The following is a 20,147-nucleotide window of genomic DNA, read 5'->3' on the forward strand; positions in this document are numbered from 1 at the left end:
TTTTCTGTTAGCACTGGCATCTCTACCCAAATGCTTCTGTTCTCAGTTATTAAGTAAAGGCTGTTGGCCACTGCGTTCTCTGTGGTGAGAGGTAACGACTGAAATTTTGTATTCTCGGCACACTCTTGATGCTATGGCTCTCAGAATATTGAAGTCTCTAATTATTTCCAAAATGGAATGTCCAATGTGTCTAAGTCCAACTACCATTCTGCATTCAAAGTCCACTGATTCACATCGTGCAGCCTTAATCACATCAGAAACCTTTCCACGTGAATCATCTGAGTTAAATGAAAACTCTGCCAGAGCACTGCAATTTTATACCTTGTATGTGTGCATATTGCTATCCGATGGCTTTTGTCACATTAGTTTATTGGCCCTACTGAGTGGCAGCTGCTGTGTAAGAGCACGTGAACACCCTAACTTCCGACACCTTGTGGATTTATTGGTTATTTTTCTTTGAATGCTGTTAAACGTAACATAGATGCTGCAATCTGACAGATACAGCACCCAAATTTACTGCACTACCACTCTTCTAAGACTGTGTGAAATTTGGCATCAGGGTTGCGAGCACACCCTCAGCTGTGCACATTTTAAGAAGCTTCTGCGCATGTGCAACTGGGTCACGTAATTGCCTTATGGGCCAAATACATATAGATTTGATAAACAGAGTGCAAGGTTCACGATGTGCACAGCTAGCCCTTACCACTCAGCTGCAGGTTTACATCAGTGCCATCAGGTGGTAGCACACAGCAGCAAACTTTTATTCCTGTTCGCTCAGCATAAATCACACTAGATGATAGCACACTCCGCATATATGCCAATTCACTCACTATATAGTAAAATCAGGTTGGATGTCAGTATATGTTACAGTTATACTGAGAGAAAAATCTATTTTGTGGGTTTCTGAATGATTTATATCATATTAAGTTTCGAATTTTATCATACAGTAATCCATTTGAGGCACTGACAATTATAAGGGCATAAAACACATCACCGTTGATTGTGAGACTGTAACATTTATTCATGCTTCTGAAATCTGTTGATCTTATTGTGGGCCAGGTTTATCTGTGCTGTAGGCCATTATGGATCTCAGCACCTCATTTGTATTCTAGTCAAGTGACCATGTTGGTAGACATTACTACTTGAATTGATCATTTCCACAGACAGCAGTTTGTGTCTGTAGTTGGTTCTTTAGTGTGTGGGGATTGCTTTTTGGGTGCAGTGTGAACGTGAACTATGTTGAATTTATTTTAAATACTAACAGAAAAGTAAAGGGTTGTGAGTCGTTCTTGGGTAGCTCAGTCAGTAGAGCACTTGCCCGTGAAAGGCAAAGGTCCCGAGCTCGAGTCTAGATCCGGCACACAGTTTTAATCTGCCAGGAAGTTTCATATCTGTGCACACTGCACTGCAGAGTGAAAATCCCATTTTGGATACAGAAAAGTAAATTAGCAACAAACATTAGCTACAAAGGAACTATGGCCTCTGAAACCAAGTAAGTGTGACTACAAGCGAACATTTAACAAGGAAGTGTACAATTAGCACAAGTTGTTGTGTGGGTGCAATGTAAGAATATCTGATTTTCAGCCTGGAAGTAAATTCGTGGACTAATAGATATGTTAGGGATCTTGTAAATTTGTGTGCAAAATGGAAAAGCATGAAAACTACCACTTACACAAAAATGCGATATGGAGAGTTGCGAAAACTTATACATTATTTCAATCTTGCCCTAAACTGTACTTAATTATGCACAAGACAACAAAATTCCATACATTTTCTTTTGTGACATGTTATCCATATTATTATTATTATTATTTCTTTCCTTTCTCAGACGTTATGTCTGGTTAAAAATGGAAAGTGACGCGGACCTTGATCAAGCGTGACTTCCTTTTAACTGTATGGTATATGTTACATTGCATTTAGGAATTTTCAGATAATTGAACATGTATCAATAATTACAGATTTCTGTAGTTCTATATATACGTCTGGATGTAGCTGCATTGCGTTGATGTACTGGTGGATATTGTGTGGAATGACTCCTGGTAGTTGATAGTATAATTGGTATAATGTCAACTTTACCCTGATGCCACATGTCCTTGACTTCCGCAGCCAGTTGGGTGTATTTTTCAATTTTTTCTCCTGTTTTCTTCTGTATATTTGTTGTATTGGGTATGGATATTTCGATTAGTTGTGTTAATTTCTTCTTTTTATTGGCGAGTATGATGTCAGGTTTGTTATGTGGTGGTGTTTTATCTGTTATAATGGTTCTGTTCCAGTATAATTTGTATTCATCATTCTCCAGTACGTTTTGTGGTGCATACTTGTATGTGGGAACGTGTTGTTTTATTAGTTTATGTTGTATGGCAAGTTGTTGATGTATTATTTTTGCTACACTGTCATGTCTTCTGGGGAATTCTGTATTTGCTAGTATTTTATATCCGCTTGTGATGTGATCTACTGTTTCTATTTGTTGTTTGCAAAGTCTGCATTTATCTGTTGTGGTATTGGGATCTTTAATAATATGCTTGCTGTAATATCTGGTGTTTATCGTTTGATCCTGTATTGCAATCATGAATCCTGCTGTCTCACTGTATATATTGCCTTTTCTTAGCTATGTGTTGGATGCATCTTGATCGACGTGTGGCTGTGTTAGATGATACGGGTGCTTGCCATGTAGTGTTTTCTTTTTTCAATTTACTTTCTTCGTATCTGTTGATGTTATGTGATCTAAAGGGTTGAAGAAGCGGTTATGAAATTGCAGTGGTGTAGCCGATGTATTTATATGAGTGATTGCTTTGTGTATTTTGCTAGTTCCTGCTCATTCTATAAAGAATTTTCTTAAATTGTCTACCTGTCCATAATGTAGGTTTTTTATGTCGATAAATCCCCTTCCTCCTTCCTTTCTGCTTAATGTGAATCTTTCTGCTGCTGAACGTATGTGATGTATTCTATATTTGTGGTACTGTGATCGTGTAAGTGTATTGAGTGCTTCTAGGTCTGTGTTACTCCATTTCACTACTCCAAATGAGTAGGTCAATATTGGTATAGCATAAGTATTTATAGCTTTTGACTTGTCTCTTGCTGTCAATTCTGTTTTCAGTATTTTTGTTAGTCTTTGTCTATATTTTTCTTTTAATAATTCTTTAATATTTGTATTATCTATTCCTATTTTTTGTCTGTATCCTAGATATTTATAGGCATCTGTTTTTTCCATCGCTTCTATGCAGTCGCTGTGGTTATCCAATATGTAATCTTCTTGTTTAGTGTGTTTTCCCCATAATATGCTATTTTTCTTACATTTGTCTGTTCCAAAAGCCATATTTATATCATTGCTGAATACTTCTGTTATCTTTAGTAATTGGCAGAGTTGTTGATTTCTTGCTGCCAGTAGTTTTAGATCATCCATGTATAGCAAATGTGTGATTTTGTGTTGGTATGTTCCAGTAATATTGTATCAATAATTTTTATTATTTAGCATGTTGGATAGTGGGTTCAGAGCAAGGCAGAACCAGAAAGGACTTAATGAGTCTCCTTGGTATATTCCACGCTTAATCTGTATTGGTTGTGATCTGATATTATTTGAATTTGTTTGGATATTAAGTGTGGTTTTCAAATTTTTCATTACTATGTTTAGGAACTGTATCAATTTAGGATCTACTTTGTATATTTTCAATATTTGTAGTAACCATGAGTGGGGTACACTGCCAAAAGCTTTTCGGTAATCAATGTATGCGTAGTGTAGCGACCTTTTTTTAGTTTTAACTTGATATGTTACATCTGCATTTATTATCAGTTGCTCTTTACATCCTTGTGCTCCTTTGCAACAGCCTTTTTGTTCTTCATTTATAATTTTGTTCTGTGTTGTATGTGTCATTAATTTCTGTGTAATGACTGAAGTTAATATTTTGTATATTGTTGACAGGCATGTTATGGGCCGATATTTAGCTGGGTTTGCTGTGTCTGCTTGATCTTTAGGTTTCAGATAAGTTATTCCATGTGTAAGTGTATCAGGGAATGTGAATGGTCTGCAATGTAACTGTTAAATAATTTATGATATGAATATAATAGAGGGAAACATTCCACGTGGGAAAAATATATCTAAAAACAAAGATGATGTAACTTACCAATCGAAAGTGCTGGCAGGTCGATAGACACACAAACAAACACAAACATACACACAAAATTCAAGCTTTCGCAACCAACGGTTGGTTCGTCAGGAAAGAGGGAAGGAGAGGGAAAGACTAAAGTATGTGGGTTTGAAGGGAGAGGGTAAGGAGTCATTCCAATCCCGGGAGCGGAAAGACTTACCTTAGGGGGAAAAAAGGACAGGTATACACTCGCGCGCGCACACACACACATATCCATCCGCACATACACAGACACAAGCAGACATTTCTAAGGCAAAGAGTTTGGCCCAAACTCTTTGCCTTTACAAATGTCTGCTTGTGTCTGTGTATGTGCGGATGGATATGTGTGTGTGTGCGCGAGCGTATACCTGTCCTTTTTTCCGCCTGAGGTAAGTCTTTCCGCTCCCGGGATTGGAATGACTCCTTACCCTCTCCCTTAAAACCCACATCCTTTAGTCTTTCCCTCTCCTTCCCTCTTTCCTGACGAAGCAACCGTTGGTTGCGAAAGCTTGAATTTTGTTTGTATGTTTGTGTGTCTATCGACCTGCCAGCACTTTCATTTGGTAAGTCACATCATCTTTGATTTTAGATATATGTTAAATAATTTAGTTAGATGTGAATGTGTTGAGGTGAACTTCTTTAGCCAGAAATTTGCTATTTTATCTTTTCCAGGGGCTTTCCAATTGTGAGTAGAATTAACTGCTAGGGTGACTTCATGTTGCAAAATTATCATTATTATTATTATTATTATTATTATTATTATTAGCAATGACTGTAGTTGTATAAACTTGTTGACAAGCATTACTGTTATATGGCAGATGCTGTTAAATTCATACTCTCAAACTTATATCTGAATTTATGAATAACCAGAAGGTATACTCGCGAGCCGCCACTGGTCCTACGTACTGTATACACACAAGAAAAATTTAATTATTTTTTGTGGCCAGTGGTATTGCACTTTTAATAGCCAGCAAAATATTAGTTGAAGGCAAGACAAGATTGCAGTGGCATTATTAAGGTAACCACTGTTATTGTGATGATAAAAAAATAATTAATGCATTAAACATTGTAACAAAACTAACAAATGTAAAGCATATGATTATCATTTGTCTGTCTTTCGAACAATATAGTTCAAATTCTTTGTTCTGACTCTGATTAATTGACAACACTTATCTGTTAATGGGAAAATAAATTAACTAAAAACGTCAAGTGAATTGTTTAAATGAAATGTTTTGGAAGAGGGAGTTCTTATTCATGGGGTTATTTTTTATTTACAAAAACTAATAATTTACTGAGAAAGGTTTGATGCCAGTAGAAACAATGACATTGACATAAACAAAGAAGTTGAATTTTAACACCCTCACAGTATATCAGCCAGCTGCGGTGGCCGTGCGGTTCTAGGCGCTTCAGTCCTGAACTGCGGGACTGCTACAGTCGCAGGTTCGAAGCCTGCCTCGGGCATGGATGTGTGTGATGTCCTTAGGTTAGTTAGGTTTAAGTAGCTCTAAGTTCTAGGGGACTGATGACCTAAGATGTTAAGTCCCACAGTGCTCAGAGCCATTTGAACAGTATATCACGAGTCTTTTATCGTGACAATGAGTCAGTTGTTTTAACAGAATAATTGTTGTTGTTGTGGTCTTCAGTCCTGAGACTGGTTTGATGCAGCTCTCCCTGCTACTCTATCCTGTGCAAGCTGCTTCATCTCCCAGTACCTACGGCAACCTACATCCTTCTGAATCTGCTTGGTATATTCATCTCTTGGTCTTCCTCTACGATTTTTACCCTCCATGCTGTCCTCCAATACTAAATTGGTGATCCCTTGATGCCTCAGAATGTGTCCTACCAACTGATCCCTTCTTCTAGTCAAGTTGTGCCACAAACTTCTCTTCTCCCCAATCCTATTCAGTACTTCCTCATTAGTTATGTGAACTACCCATCTAATCTTCAGCATTCTTCTGTAGCACCACATTTCGAAAGGTTCTATTCGCTTCTTGTCCAAACTATTTATCGTCCATGTTTCACTTCCATAAATTGCTACACTCCGTACAAATACTTTCAGAAATGACTTCCTGACACTTAAATCTATATTCGATGTTAACAAATTTCTCTTCTTCAGAAACGCTTTCCTTGCTATTGCCAGTCTACATTTCATATCCTCTCTACTTCGACCATCATCAGTTATTTTGCTCCCCAAATAGCAAAACTCCTTTACTACTTTAAGTGTCTCATTTCCTAATCTAATTTCCTCAGCATCACCCGACTTAGTTCGACTACATTCCATTATCCTCGTTTTGCTTTTGTTCATGTTCATCTTATATCCTCCTTTCAAGACACTATCCATTCCGTTCAACTGCTCTTCCAAGTCCTTTGCTGTCTCTGACAGAACTACAATGTCATCGGCGAACCTCAAAGTATTTATTTCTTCTCCATGGATTTTAATACCTACTCCGAATTTTTCTTTTGTTTCCTTCACTGCTTGCTCAATATACAGATTGAATAACACTGGGGAGAGACTACAACCCTGTCTTACTCCCTTCCCAACCACTGCTTCCCTTTCATGTCCCTCGACTCTTATAACTGCCATCTGGTTTCTGTACAAATTGTAAACAGTCTGTCGCTCCCTGTATTTTACCCCTGCCACCTTCAGAATTTGAGAGAGAGTATTCCAGTCAATATTGTCAAAAGCTTTCTGTAAGTCAACAAATGCTAGAAACATAGGTTTGCCTTTTCTTAATCTAGCTTCTAAGATAAGTCGTAGGGTCAGTATTGCCTCACGTGTTCCAACATTTCTACGGAATCCAAACTGATCTTCCCTGAGGTCAGCTTCTACTAGTTTTTCCATTTGTCTGTAAAGAATTCATGTTAGTATTTTGCAGCTGTGACTTATTAAACTCATAGTTCGGTAATTTTCACATCTGTCAACACCTGCTTTCTTTGGGATTTGAATTATTATATTCTTTTTGAACTCTGAGGGTATTTCGCGTGTTTCATACATCTTGCTCACCAGATGGTAGAGTTTTGTCAGGACTGGCTCTCCCAAGGCTGTCAGTAGTTCTAATGGAATGTTGTCTACTCCGGGGGCCTTGTTTCGACTCAGGTCTTTCAGTGCTCTGTCAAACTCTTCACGCAGTATCGTATCTCCCATTTCATCTTCATCTACATCCTCTCCCATTTCCATAATATTGTCCTCAAGTACATCGCCCTTGTATAGACCTTCTATATACTCCTTCCACCTTTCTGCTTTCCCTTCTTTGCTTAGAACTGGGTTTCCATCTGAGCTCTTGATATTCATACAAGAGGGTCTCTTATCTCCAAAGGTCTCTTTAATTTTCCTGGAGGCAGTATCTATCTTACCCCTAGCGAGATAAGCCTCTACAGCCTTACATTTGTCCTCTAGCTATCCCTGTTTTGCCATTTTACACTTCCTGTTGATCTCATTTTTCAGAAGTTTGTATTCCTTTTTGCCTGCTTCATTTACTGCATTTTTATATTTTCTCCTTTCATCAATTAAATTCAATATATCTTCTGTTACCCAAGGATTTCTACTAGCCTTCGTCTTTTTACCTACTTGATCCTCTGCTGCCTTCACTACTTCATCCCTCAGAGCTACCCATTCTTCTTCTACTGTATTTCTTTCCCCCATTCCTGTCAATTGTTCCCTTATGCTCTCCCTGAAACCCTGTACGACCTCTGGTTTAGTCAGTTTATCCAGGTCCCGCCTCCTTAAATTCTCACCTTTTTGCAGTTTCTTCAGTTTTAATCTACAGGTCATAACCAATATATTGTGGTCAGAGTCCATATCTGCCCCTGGAAATGTCTTACAATTTAAAACCTGGTTCCTAAATCTCTGTCTTACCATGATATAATCTATCTAAAACCTGTCAGTATCTCCAGGCTTCTTCCATGTATACAGCCTTCTTTTATGATTCTTGAACCAAGATTTAGCTATGATTAAGTTGTGCTCCTTGCAAAATTCTACCAGGCAGCTTCCTCTTTCATTTCTTAGCCCCAATCCACATTCACCTACTACGATTCCTTCTCTCCCTTTTCCTACTACCGAATTCCAGTCACCCATGACTATTAAATTTTTGTCTCAAGTTCACTATCTGAATAATTTCTTTTATTTAATCATACATTTCTTCAATTTCTTTGTCATCTGCAGAGCTAGTTGGCATATAAACCTGCCTGACCAAAAGTCTTGTTCCTCCTGCCACCGAACTTCACTAATTCCCACTATATCTAACTTTAACCTATCCATTTCCCTTTTTAAATTTTCTAACCTACCTGCCCGATTAAGGGATCTGACATTCCACGCTCCGATCCATAGAACGCCAGTTTTCTTTCTCCTGATAACGACATCCTCTTGAGTAGTCACCGCCCGGAGATCCGAATGGGGGACTATTTTACCTCCGGAATATTTTACCCAAGAGGACGCCATCATCATTTAACCATACAGTAAAGCTGCATGCCCCCGGGAAAAATTACAGCCATAGTTTCCCCTTGCTTTCAGCCGTTCGCACTACCAGCACAGCACGGCCGTTTTGAAACATTTTATTGAGAAAAATTAGTGTTTCCAAAAAGTCTTCCATCTTCTATATGTAGCAACTTAATTGCATCTGTAAGAAAAGAATAAAGTATTATTTATAGTAAAGCCAGGATCATTTCTGTTTGACAGTAATTACTTTTTACTAGTGCATGTCTTTTTTTCTTTCCTTTTTTCCAGTCATATCTATGAAGTCCAATGTGTCAACAGACATCAAATCTTTGATACTGGATTACACATAATGTATGTGGATAAAAATGGCCAATTTTTCATTACAAGTAAAGGGAACACAAAACCTAGAGACGCTCTTGTATATGGTGGGTATTATTAATATGCTGTCTGGTAATAGTTGTGGACTTAAAATATTCTTTCCAATGTGGAAATATTGTTATCTATCAAAAAAATGAAATTCACATTTTGAGACACTGCTGTCCTTGGATTTGATTTGAACAGGGAAATACAAACAGCAGCAGTCCTAGCCCACTACTACCTGCACCGAAACAGGGTTTATTGTGTGGTTTCATTTCCTGTGGTTCTAGTAAAGCTGACCAGTATCCTTAAACAGTGGCACAAGGTCCTTTACTAGTTGCTTATAGACACTTCTTCTGGACTTCATGACCTGAATGTTGTGTGTCTTTTCATCTCCAATGCTTCACACTGGAACATCAAGTGTGGTGCGGTTTCATCATCCTCACCACACAGCATGCAAATAGGGCTTCTTTCTTTATATCCATCACGTGTAGGTGTTTCCTAAAGTTTCCATGGCCTGTCATGAGTCCTGCACAAGTGTAGTCTGTCTCCTGTTCAAGCCCAGGATTGAAGAACTTTTAAAAAATGCCTTTGGCATCATTAGCTTGCTATGTTTTTGTGTCTGGAGCATACTCGAATATTATACATGCTGCCTTCTGATACAGTATCTGACTTTTTATTTAACCATCACCTTCGTGATGATTAGGACGGTTCTGGTCCAACAGAGTTGCCTCACCTGTCCTGGCTACACCATCAGCTTGTTCATTGCCACTGATTCCTGGGTGACCAGGGACCCACACCAAATTTACCCTGTTTTTTTCCCTCTAGTTTTAAAAGGACTTTATGGCATTCTGCAATGACCTTATATCTTGTTGTAGGCTTTGATAGAGACTTCTGAGCTGCTTGTAGATGCTACATCTATATACCACCTACACAAATCCTCCTCCACACATAATCTGATATCCACCTGGAACACTGTGGCCAGCTTCCCCAGAGAGATGGCACACACTAGTCTAGGCTGTACACAAGATATCCTGACCCCAGTGTCTTCATGTTTTTGACCTGTCAGTAAACCTGACTATTCTCCTGCACAGCGTTGTGGTTCAGTCTTCCACTGCTCCCTGCTTCTGAGTGTTACGAGGAAAGGTTTACTGAAGCAGCTAGAAGTTTTTGTATAGACAGCAGGTATTTCCCTGACTATTTCTATATTCACCACATTCCCTTTATTGGTGTGAGATTCAGGATATTCTAAAGGTGTCCAGTTTTTAGCCTGTATGCACACGCCTCCATTGCAACACACAGTTATGATGGGGGCATGTCCAGTGTGGTCTCCAGCCTGGCAATAGACGTGCTGCTACGTCCACCTGTTATGGCTAATCAGGCCAGTCTCTGCACCTTGCAGAGCTCCTCGGAGCCCACCATCTGTTCTACTTCATTCCAGCCCCATAAATTATCATAAGTCTTATTACAGTGGTAAATATCCAGCACACACTCTTGGTGTGCTCAAAGACTACCTTTCAGTTTTTAACATATATTTTTCATGTGAGGGGTCAATGATAGTTTTGTATCCAGAATTACCCTTAGATACTTCACTACCGCCTCTCTAGGTAGAGTTTCATTGAGAAATTCACAATTTTGGTACGTATGATGGATATGTTTCCTTGTAAATGGTGCTACAACAGTTTTCTTGGGGCTCAACCTTAAATGGTGTTTTCTGCACCAGTTTTGCACCATATTCAATACACATTGTGCCACAATATTAGCAAATTTGCCAAGTACACTGGTGCCCAAAATTAAAGCAACAAACTGCTATTTCCCAGTCCTGTGTCTAATTCACAATATAATCAAACACACTGTCAACAGATGTCAGTACAATCGTGTTCTGTGTGGAATATGACATTCCAGTCCAGGGTAGTCCCACATCTGCTATCGCTGTGTACACAGTCAGAGATGGCACAATGAAGACACCTATCAGACTATGTGATGGAGGGTCATAAGAGGTATGGAAGCAGGACAGTCCCAAACTGATGTGGCCCAATGGCTTAATATGAATAAGTCTGTTGTTTCTCAGATTGGCGACAGTTTATAGAAACCTAAACTGTATCCCAAAGACCAGGGCAGGACCAACCAGTGTGACATCAGAAGGAGAAGACTGTTAATTGGTTGTAAGGGCATGATCGTATCACCTTAGTATTGCATGGCAACTGGCATCTGATCTCGCAGCATCCAATGGACATGTTGTATCGAGGTAAAAGGTGTACAGAAGGCTTCGACAGTGATCTTTATTGTCAGAAACCTGCTGTGTGTGTACCTCTCGGGTGTCTTCACAAAAGGGAAAGTCCAGAATGGAGTCATCAACATGCCACTTGGACAGTCGAACAGTGGGCTGATGTTCTTTCCACAGGTGAGTCCCAATTTGGGTCTGGAGAATGATTCTCGATGGACCCGCATCTGGAGGAAACGTGGAACATGATTTCAGGACCCAAACTTTATGGAAAGAGACCGATATTGAGGAATACCCATAATGGTGTGGACAGGAATTATGCTGACCACTCGAACACCCCTTCATGAAATTGTGCAGGTGGATCCGCTAGGTTTAACAGCTGTCAGGTGTTGTGATGAGATCTCAGGGACCTCATGTGCAGTTGTTGTGAGGTGCTGTGAGACCAGACATTGTACTAATGGGCGATAATGCTCGACCTCATAGAGCATGAGTGGTTGATGTTTCCTAGGAAACGGAAGATACTGCATGCATGGTGTGGCCTGCTCGCTCTACCAATTTGATTACAATGGAGTACGTCTGGGATTGTCTAGGGAGAAGGGTTGCATCACGTTAGCATCCGACAATCACTTTCCAAGACTTGCGACATCATTAACAATATGCCCTGCTGTTGTCAAGTCTGTACTGGTACCAGACGTGGTCACACCCCAAACTGGGTACATTAACCAGTTGTCGGAATGTGTGTGGTAATCTGTTCAGGTGGGAAGAAAAATGAAGAATGTTTTTGTCTATCATTATACATGTTCCACTTATGTTGTGTATTGTTTAAATAGTTTCTACTTTACGATCATCTGATTATACTGTTTTGTTGCAAAATAAATGCAACCTTACAAAATTTTCGTTTGTTGCTTTGATTATGGACATCAATGTATTACTATGACTAAGTTGTCTATGTTCCATTGACAAAGGTAGCCTCTTGTATTTAGCTCATCAACAAGTTCACTCATCACTAGGTTCCACTGTAGTGAGGACAAAAATCCCTCCTTGCGGGCACCCATTGTGTTTCAAAGAATGCAGGACAGACAGATAAAACTCATATGTTTGGTCTTGGTATGATCAATTCTCCCTGGTTTTAGAATGAAAACAACCCTCACTTTCCTCCAAGCATTACGAACGATTCCTTCTGCTTGATGCAATAGAGCTACAAAGATTTCATCAGAGCCTGGTGACTTGAAAAGTTGAAAGATTCCCCCACAGCCCACTTGATTTTTTTTTAAATCAATACACTCTTTGGCACATTCCCAGTTCTCTCTTTGATTACCTGTAAATCAGTGCCTCTCAGTGACTGAATCTTGGTCTATCTTGTCTTACAGACAGCAATGAGGGAATTAAGTCCTGAGGACCATATCCAGTGTCTCACTCACTGTCCTTGCATACTTACAATTCTCCTTCCTTTTGAGTGCCTCCTGGTTTAGTTGGTATTCTGGTGAGGATTTTGTGAAGTCTGGTACCACTTCTTCACAGAATACCTTCCAAGATGATAGTTTTGCTTGCTTAATCATGAGGTTGTATTTGGCAAGGGGCACCTGATATTTTGCCCATTGTCCTTTCCTTCTTGCAAGGTTCAACAGTCTTCTTACCTGTCTCCTTTGGAGTGCCAGGTTATTGTTCCATCAACGTGCATTTCTTCACAATTTTGCAGTTTCCTAAATATGAGGTCATAATGGCATGTGTCACTGCATCTAATGTTTTCTCGAAATCTACTGTATTCAGTACCAAAGTTGTGACTTCAGATAAGCATGAGTTGAGGTCGATCCTATGAGTCCCAGTCTGTTTTCCTATGATTACTATAAGCCATGGTCTGCTTAATGCTCATTTCAACCTCAAACATAATATACATGTGGTCAGATAATGATGGCTCCAACGCCACATACAATTTTTTTGACATTGCTGCCAATCAGAAAGTTCTGTCAGTTACTTCTTCCCTTCTTATGCTCCTGAAGTAGGTTCCTTACACCTAATTGGGATCTCCATGTTGCTTTTGAGTAAAAATTCAAGAAAGTATTCGCGTCTGCTTCCCCACACCGGGTGGTGGTCATTGGCATTACACCCAAGCAGCAGTTCTTCATTCTGCTGTGAGCAGCTGCCTATAAGTCTCTTCACTTCTGGGGAAGGAAGGGTCCTGTCCTCATTAGGACGGTAAGCTGAGGCCACTACTGTTTCCTGCTTCACGCTGTTTCACCCTGATGCTCACTATGTCCCTAGAACAAAAAACTGCTGTTGGCATGAATGAAGTTCCCTCTGTTTATATAAATGCATGGTATGGGGTTCGTTAGATTTCTAATGGAAATTAACTTACCTTGAGTTGCTCCAAATACTCTGCTCATATAGATAAGGTTCCTAGATCAGAGCCATGTCCACCTCCTGTCTTCGCAGGAGATAACTCAGGGTGGCTGTTAGCCCTTTACTGTGTTGCAGGTTTATCTGCAACAGTTGCTGTCATGGTTGCTTCTGATGTCTTTGATTACTCTGACAGCAAACTGTGAGAACCCTAAGTATAATCTCAATTCCAGTTCCCACACTGCCCCCGGGGATTTTTTATAGAGTTCCACCACAAGGATTTCGCCATCCGGTACAAACTTATCCTCCAATCCTCTGTCGGGACCTTCTGGCTCTGGGCCATTATTTTCTTTAACAGATGTTTTGGTACCCAAATTAATATCTTTGCAGTCTTGAAGAGCTCAGCTATTGTCTAGAACAGCACCTTCACCTCCTCCCACAGAGATATCTTTGGGCACCATTTTCTTAAGCCAATCCACTGCTCCCATCCCCTCCCGACAAAGATGAGAGCACCTTTGTCCAGACACACCACTGAAATTGGGGCCTGGACTTGCGTCATCCCCCCAGTCTTCCCCAAGACAGCCATCTGCACAAGCTCCATCTGCTGCAAGGTGATGCTGAGCAGCGGATATCCCTGTTGAATAACGTCACCCTGAGACATGACACAACAGTACTATAGATCTGTTTCCCTGTTTCCTGCCTCGGCTTTTTCTGGATGTGATTATCCTGAGAAGTAAAAGTATTAAACTACTCCCTCATCCTCTTGTTTTCTGTGTTAGAGGTGGAAGAGGTCTGTTTACCCCCTTCACTGTCCTTGGATAATCTTCTTTCAAAACATGGAAATCTTGCAGATGATAAGTACACAAGTCATTCTCACTTGCAACATTCCAGCCAAGCTGATGAAACTGTGTTCATGAATTACTGCACTGATGGCAGTTGAAGGCTTTAGTCTGAAATGGAATATATATTCTCCAAATTTCAGAGTCTTCTTCTCCATCCTGAATTAGCCAGTCTGAATGTAAATATTCTCATTCCTCGGATGCTCTAGTCAGGAGCCACACAGGGATAACTTCTAGTGGCATTATATTTGGGAAACGTTCAGCACACCATGTTCGTCTACCCACAGCACTGCATGCTACTGACATTTTGAAACCTGACCAACTTCTTGTTTGTGTACATGTTGATGAAGTCTATGCTGCAATACAATGAGAGACAACAAGAGCAATGCTCCATAACAACACAACAGATAGCAGCTTTGTTAAAATATCATAATATTGGATACATCCAACCTTATCCATTTACTGGGCACATTTATACATGCTAGATATTGACTACCTGCTATTTTATGGCAGCAGTTAAACAACGTTGGATTTCTGATCTATGATTATCTAGAAAATATTGCTCAAATTAATATTTTTTGCTTTGCTACGAATTTCATATCAGACAGAGATGGCCTCACAAAATATGCAGTTAATATTCTAAATATGATAAAATGCTCTGTCAAAGACACACACTGATCATCAGCCTCCTAGTTGTACTTAAACTGTGTGGTAGGTCATATGAATCATCTCGCTGGTGGTTAAACTTAAAATGAGAGGATATAAAGTGACTGGATTTACCTAAGGAAACTACCCATTATGACAACCAAATTTTAATGATTATTGGAAATTATAACAATTATTGATCTTGGCTATCATGGCACCCCTAGTAACATGCTGTTGAAGAAGACTGCTGCAACTGCACTTAATAAACCAAAATAACTTTTCTGTTACGTGTGCTGCTTTTGGCAGTTAACGACATTTGTCTCAATGCTATGCTGACTAGTGCAAGAGAATGCACAAAGTCTGGGTCCACTAGCCATTCTTAAGGGATTGCTCTGTGCTTTTGTGGCTGATTAACCCATACCACTTACTAGATATGCATGGGATCTGCATCTCCACCTGCTATATGACCAGAGACACAAAGTCACTACTGGTCATACCGTCAGGAGACTCTGACACCCAGTTCCGTAACGTACCTCATCAGCTAATCATCTTTCCATGCAAATATTTCTTATGATAATGTCTGATCTTTAGGTGAATGGCCATTTGTACTAATCTCTCCATATGGAGCAATGGCTACTGTGATATTCTTAAGATTGCAAGAGAGTGGTGACAGCTAAGTAAGCATAGTAACTGCACCCACCTGACCTGGAATTGGTTGCAATTAGTTACACTTTTCTCCAGAGTGAATACATGTGTTGATGCACGTATTGTGTTCCAATAAAGAAGTAAATGATTTACTATACTTCAACAACATACTTTAACTACATTTAAAATCATGCTAATTGGAAGCTATTCTATTAATTGGGTTCATGAAAAAAAAAACCTCAAAAAATGCTTTGTTCATTCTGACAACAAAACAAAGATTTTGACTGCCACTGTGGCATCTCATGAACAGTCTTAGTTTGGGCTGAATTTACCTACACACCCACCACTACAATAGAAATACCTTAAGAAATACATGAGAAATTAAAAGCTGATTAGTCTTAGGAGAGGCATCCACTGCATATCCGACATGCTTGTTGCAAATTAATATACAAGAAAATAATGTGGAGTGAAACTGAATTTTGTGGTATGCTTCTCTTCCTGCTGGCCCAGCTGGTTTTGCTTGCGTAGGCCTGGTGCTTAAGAGTCTCGCAAGAGAGCACATTTGGTGGCATATGGACAGCAGCCGCATCACTCTTGAGATTCTCTGCCCCAATGTTATTTAGCAGTGGACAGTCTTCTGTACGGAGAAATGCTGCCACCATCATCTGGAGGTCACCGCTGTGGCCACTGGAAATGGCTGACAGTCATGCATTGTGTCACTGGGGAACAGGCATTGGCATGACTGCTGTGGTTCTGCTGTGGTTATATGTTGGTGGGCTGGCCTTGGATGTGCTGGTCAGCAGTAAGGAGCAGATGCACAACACCAACTTGAGCCAGTGCCAGATGCCCAGTGAGGATTGACTTCATGGAGCTGTGTTGGGGTACTGTGTTGGTTTTGGCATTGCTACCCCAAATAGTTGCTGCAGGCCGCAGTTCGTTGGTGCCCTGCAAGGAACATGGAAACAGGAAAAGTCTGGAAGTTGAGTGCTGTGGGGCCAGACAGGGTGTGAAGAGTTACAATGGTCAATGCACAACATGGCCAAGCTGTATGTGGACGTTGCCCACTTGGAGAGTGGACAGGATCTTTTCTCGGTGTCCAGAAGATGGCAGCCACAGACAGACACAAGGAATAGTGCAGGCTAGCTGCTGCTGTACTGTGCAAAGCGTTAAGTGTTATTCATTTATGACCCATATCTACTAATGGGCAGCTGATGTGTTGTCAGAGGGAAATTACTGCACAGCAGATGCTGAGATCAGGGGAGACAGCCAGTGGCTGTTAATGTGTTTGCGAACAGAGATTAACCATTACAAGTTGTAATACCTATCCTGAACAGCATGATCATGACGGCATAAGAGAGTGATGTATGTAGTGTGTATTGTATTCACACTGGGGGTGTGTTTTTATCATTGTACATAGCCATAAGTTTTCTGTGTTCTGCTGCTGTATGTTGTCAGTATATTGGCTAGATGTGTGTAGTAGTGTTGTCTGTGGTGTTAATGAGTGGTTGGTGGATGTTCTTGGTAGTGGAGCATAGCTCGTTATGGCTTTATTAATTTAGCATACTGTGTTATTATGTTGGCTCATTTAGAAGTTACAGTCATCTGATACTCTGATTTCTGTCGTTTCTCCTTGATCGATGCCTGTTTTATGTCACCTGGGCTGAATAAGATTATTGTTTTCAAATATTGTATCTGCTTGGAATAAGTTTATTAATTGTCATTATTACCTGTACTGTGCCCATTTCAAGTACGAAGTATTTCTCAGCAGAATATCATATACTTTTATATTAACCACCAAGCATTGCTATTGATGTTATCTGGGCTTTAAAAGATATACAGGGTGGTCCATTGATAATAACCGGGTCAAGTATCTCACAAAATAAGCATCAAACAAAAAAACTACAAAGAACGAAACTCATCTAGCTTGAAGGCGGGAACCAGATGGCATTATGGTTGGCCAGCTAGATGGTGCTGCCATAGGTCAAATGGATATCAACTGCGATTTTTTAAATAGGATCCCTCACTTTTATTGCATATTTGTGTAGTACGTAAAGAAATATGAATGTTTTAGTTGGACCACTTTTTTTGCTTTGTTATAGATGGCGCTGTAATAGTCACAAACATGTAAGTATGTGATATCACGTAACATTCTGCCAGTGCGGACAGTATTTGCTTCGTGCTACATTACCGGTGTTAAAATGGACCGTTTACAAATTGTGAAAAGGTCAATATCGTGTTGATGTATGGCTATTGTGATGAAACTGCCCAACGGGCGTGTGCCATGTATGCTGCTCGGTATCCTGGACGACATTATGCAAGTGTCAGGACTGTTCGCTGGACAGTTACATTATTTAAGGAAACAGGAAGTGTTCAGCCACATGTGAAACGTCAACCACGACCTGCAACAAATGGTAATGCCCAAGTAGGTGTTTTAGCTGCTGTAGCGGCTAATCCACACATCAGTAGCAGACAAATTGCGCAAGAATCGGGAATCTCAAAAACATCGATTGCACCCGTACCATATTTCTATGCACCAGGAATTGCATGGCGATGACTTTGAACGTCATGTACAGTTCTGCCACTGGGCACAAGAAAAACTATGGGACGATGACAGATTTTTTGCATGCATTCTATTTAGCAACGAAGTGTCATTCACCAACAGTGGTAACGTAAACCGACATAATATGCACTACTGGGCAACGGAAAATCCACAATGACTGCGACAAGTGGAACATCAGCGACCTTGGCGGGTTAATGTATGGTGCGGCATTATGGGAGGAAGGATAATTGGCCCCCATTTTATCGATGGTAATCTAAATGGTGCAATGTATGCTGATTTCCTACGTAATGTTCTTCCGATGTTACAACAAGATGTTTCATTGCATGACAGAATGGCGATGTACTTCCAACATGGTGGATGTCTGGCACATAGCTCGCGTGCGGTTGAAGCGGTACTGAATAGCATATTTCATGACATGTGGATTGGTCATCAAAGCACCATACCATGGCCCGCACGTTCACCGGATATGACGTCCCTGGATTTCTTTTTGTGGGTAAGTTGAAGGATATTTGCTGTCGTTATCCACCGACAATGCCTGACAACATGCGTCAGCGCATTGTCAATGCATGTGCGAACATTACGGAAGGCGAAATACTCGCTGTTGAGAGGAAAGTCGTTACACGTATTGCCAAATGCACTGAGGTTGACAGACATCATTTTGAGCATTTATTGCATTAATGTGGTATTTACAGGTAATCACACTGCAACGGCATGCAATCTCACAAATGATAAGTTCACAAAGGTACATGTATCACACAGCAACAACCGAAATAAAATGTTCAAACGTACCTACGTTCTGTATTTTAATTTAAAAAACCTACCTGTTCGTCTAAAATTGTGAGCCATATGTTTGTGACCATTACAGGGCCATCTATCACAAAGCAAAAAAAGTGGTTGAACTAAAACATTCATATTTATTTATGTACTACCCAAATATGTAATAAAAAATGGGGGTTCCTATCTAAAAAAAAAAAAAACAGTTGATATCCATTTGACCTATGGTAGCGCCATCTAGTGGGACAACCATAGCGCCATCTGGTTTCCCCCTTCAAGCTAGACAAGTTTCGTTCTTTGTAGTTTTTTCGTTTGACGCTTATTTCGTGAGATATTTTCCCTGGTCACGATCAATGGGCCACCCTGTGTATGTTAAGACATGCCATTGTAAAATAAGTCCACTATTGCACAACCCCCAGCCCAAAACCCACTCCACTCAGATATTTAAGTCTATCACCAAGAGTATGTATTTTACCATCCTGCATTTTATGAGCAAAAATTCATAAAAAAGTAGAACGGAAGGAGTTGTCAAGATGATACATACAGTTTACCTTTCTAAATGTGAAATAGCAACTCATTAGGCATTTCATGTATTTTAGCAAGTTTTCAAAGATTTATTGTAGCCAAACTTAATTTCATTCCAAAAAACATAAATTTTAGAAGGAACAATTACTGATGTTTTTTTATTTTTTTTAGTCAATAAACCATACTCCCAAAACATTGAATCCTCCATAACATACTTTTTTTCTTTTGGTATTTTTCAGCAAAATAATCATTCTATTTTACTTAACTCTCTTCAAATACAGGTTGTACATAAAGCCCAGGAACACTTTCAATTATTTATAGCACAGGAACTAAACATTGTACAGATGTCATACGTATTGCATTTTGAAGAGACACACTGAAAGTTTTTTTTACAAACATTCGATATGCGAACCATGAGTGACCCGGCAGACATCAATACGGTAATCATATTCTTGCCATACCTGTCCCAGCATGGCATTGTCGACTGTGGCAGTCGCTTTCCGTATTCTCTCCCGGAGCTCTGCTACAAAACTTGGTAGAGGTGTTACATACACCCGATTTTCACAGGAAAAGGTCACATAGAGTGAAATATTGTGATCAGGGAGGCCATTTCATGAAACAGCTGTCCCAGCACCTGAACTTGCCATGTTTGCGACTGGCGCTGACTACCAGAAAATTACTA

The sequence above is a fragment of the Schistocerca cancellata genome, chromosome 3 (genome assembly GCF_023864275.1).
Source record: "Schistocerca cancellata isolate TAMUIC-IGC-003103 chromosome 3, iqSchCanc2.1, whole genome shotgun sequence".
NCBI lineage: Eukaryota > Metazoa > Arthropoda > Insecta > Orthoptera > Acrididae > Schistocerca > Schistocerca cancellata.